Source organism: Sparus aurata, chromosome 15, assembly GCF_900880675.1.
Source record: "Sparus aurata chromosome 15, fSpaAur1.1, whole genome shotgun sequence".
NCBI classification, from domain to species: Eukaryota; Metazoa; Chordata; class Actinopteri; order Spariformes; family Sparidae; genus Sparus; species Sparus aurata.
The window spans coordinates 11,696,430-11,699,868 of record NC_044201.1 but is presented as its reverse complement, the minus strand read 5'-3'; positions in this window follow the sequence as shown (position 1 = coordinate 11,699,868).

Below are 3,439 nucleotides of genomic sequence, written 5' to 3'. Positions count from 1 at the left end.
TATGTCAAACTAAATAAACACACCGAATAAAGGACCACAACTTTGTTTCTATTTGGCGGACCCCACCACCTTTTGTAGCTTCAGTGATGAGACCTAATTTTCATCTGAGAACAGCTTGTTTATTCAGTTATGGAAAAAATACATATATCAACGTTTGTATCATGAACCTATCAATATTTACTCCCATCTTTGAAATCGGCGTAAACCAACCGGCCACTCCGCCAGCGGAGGTAGAAACAGAGCGGCAACTGAGGCGAGATGACATGTGTGAAAGGATCAGTCGACAGGGAGGGACAGGGGTGTGTTGGTCTGATGGCGTTCACAGTCCCTGCCAATATATATTATAGTTACAGCCCTGAAAATGCCAATGTTACATGGGGAGGATGTTTGTGAGGATACTGAGGAAAATTCGTATGTTTTAAGAACGGAGAGAGAGTATCTGTTGACGTTATGTGCAGCTTATTGGTTGTTGAGTTCAGTATTAGGGCCGTGGTCGCGGTTGACGGTTGATGATCAGATTTAGACTGCAGTGAAGGATGCAGGAACTGTAGATTCAATAAACCCCCCAAAGTGATGTGATTCTGCTGCGACAAAGGCTCTGTAGAACTTCTGAAGCCTCTCATTCGATAATGCAGATGCGGCTGCCCAGATGTGCAGCCGTCGTACCATATTGATTTAGAACACGTTGCTGGTCACAAATTATTCTAAGTTGCTTTAGTTTTTAGTAGATAATCTAAAAGTTCTGTGGCCAATCCATTTTACTGAGTGCACCTTGGATTGTTGTCAGCGTGTCAGTTCAGTAACTCAGGTCGAACAGGAAGAACAGACTGGGATGTGCTAAAAGGTCATTTTCATGTCATGCCAGTACCAACAAGACTTAATACATTTTTCACACCTTATTAACAAAATGCATGTCTGGGCTCGTGCTGTGACAGGATGGTGCTAAATAGCTCCGTGCACACTGACAGTGGTATTAAACAGAGTGCAGCTGTGTAGTTTTAATAATTAATACGAAATAGTGCTTTAAATTAAAACACTATTAATCATATTTATCCTTATCAAAATAGAAATGACCATGTGACTCAGAGTGATTTGGGCCCACTGAGCCATGGCAGTACCCAGCATTGAGGTCACTATTTATTCCTCAAGTACACATCATAAAAGTTACATAACTCTACTTATCTTACGCGCTAAGATAACCGATTTTATCATCTGACCAGCAGCACCGGAATAACGATGGTTTAGAAGCCTACATACACAGAAAGAATCATTTTAGTAGCTTCAAAATTAAATGCTGCGGTCAGTGAAACAGTATAACTTTGTCACTTCTATCAACTGACAATGGGAGACAGACACCAATAGAGACAGACACCAGAGTATTTGTAAGTCATCCCTACCAACCATAGACTAATAAACTATGAGAATTGAAAATGGATTTATGTTGCGAGGTAGCCCATCCACTGGCGGAGTTTACACTAGACTTTTGTGACAATCCAAATGTCCATAAATACTTCAGAACCACAGCAGGTGTCACGTTAGACTCAAACAAAGTTTCTTGAAGTCGACTCACCAATAACAGGCGGTGGGCCAAACACGTTTTGTGTGTATGTATGATATGAAATAAGTATTCAATCGAAGAAAAAATGCTGTATATTTTTCGTAAATGTATATTTGAATCAGTCAGTCCAGCTGGCGTCAGGACAGTGTGTTGGAGACGTACTTATTAACTCAGTTTGAAGAAGACCAGTGTCCATACAGCATCAGTTAAATCAGGTACAGTAATAAAGTTACAAAAACAAACGCACATTTACTGACTGTTGGTCAGTTGGTGCTTTTTCATCCTTGGATTGCATCATCTGTGTAAACTCCGCCCAGCAGCAAGTCTTGGTATCTTCATGACTTCATTCCAGCAGACTGTGGTAGCATGTAAACAGCCTGTCAGTTGACCATGTGTGCCCAAAATTTCTAGTACCCTCTACTACATAGCCAATTTTTAATTTTGGACCTCAGTATTTCTAAAATCCTGCTTACGGCCCTGCACTGAACAACTGGAAAAAGCAGATACTAAATGCATAGTGCTATGTGCTCACAATATGTTACGCTCATATGTTGGGAACACATAGGGAACTCAGACGGCTTAAGTGAATATGACATACGTTGCATCACCGATGTCCTGAAGGAGAAAACTGCCCTCACGTCAGCGAGGTGTGAATGGAAACAGGGTGAGAGGGCGAAAGTTGAGTGTTGGTCTCTGGGGTTTCTCACCCCGATGTCCAAACTCTGTGGTCTATACAGTCCCCGCAGTCAACGCCCTCCTCCCTTCAGATGTACAGGGATGTAATTCCTCACCCATGTGTGCAAAAATACTCTGTGTTCTTCTCTCACAAAGGGAGCTGGAGGATTGCTGAGTTAGCTCAAACTCTTGATACATGTTTTGAATGTAAAGTCATTTTAACACCTAACAAAACGGTGATAACCTATGTCGAAATGTAAAAAATCCAAACGATGAACAGCTTGTTGTTTTGGGGGACATTTGTTCTTTTCACCCGCTGATGAAAGCGAGGGGCCACGAACAGCTGACTAGATGTTTTTTTGGGTCCACCTGTGTGGCAAAGGGCTAGGGTTACACCACAGAACCAGCGGCAGCAAAGGCCGGTTTTGATGCCACATGTTGCCAGTGGCCTGACCAAAAAGCTGCACTTGAACACATCGCAAAGACGACTGCCAATGGCCAACCAGCTCATACATTCTGCGCCTGCGTAAGAGGAAATACCTCTCCACACCACCAGATGGTGCTGGGGAAACTGGAAGAATCTGGACAGAACAGCCAGTCCGAGGGATTTCTCTCAGTGACTTCTTTAACATGCTCAAAAAGGGCTGCCAATGAGGGTCCACGTACCGGGACGCACAGCAAAAACTGGGGCCACATGCACTTATTAGTGGCAAGATTCACCAATGACGGACCGTTGGCCTGGTGTGTCAGGGACCTTATTTCTTGGGAAGTTGGTTTATTATTCAGCAAAACAGATGATTTGCACTTAACACCTGTGACTGCTTCAGAAATTCTGGAAATTTGATCAAGAATGGTTAATGAGATTTAAATTACAGTATTAGTCCAATTTTATCTCCAAAGGAACCAGTGTACACTAAAATCCTGTCCCTTATGTTGCCGTGGTCCTCCATTGGACCTGACGTTAAGATCTACTTGGGGAGATGGTATATTTAAAAATACCAATTGGAGGAGAGTCAGTATCCAGATACTGTGTTGTAGGATGAAACACATGGGCCAGAGTGAACGACAACATAAAGAGCAGTGGAGTGTGCAATGAGCAGCAGGAGGTAAAGCACAATCAAGAATGTCATGTCTCAAAAACAGCCGTTTAAGAGACATCAGCATGTTTTAGATGACACGGAAAGTTGTGTAGCATCTGCATAGCAG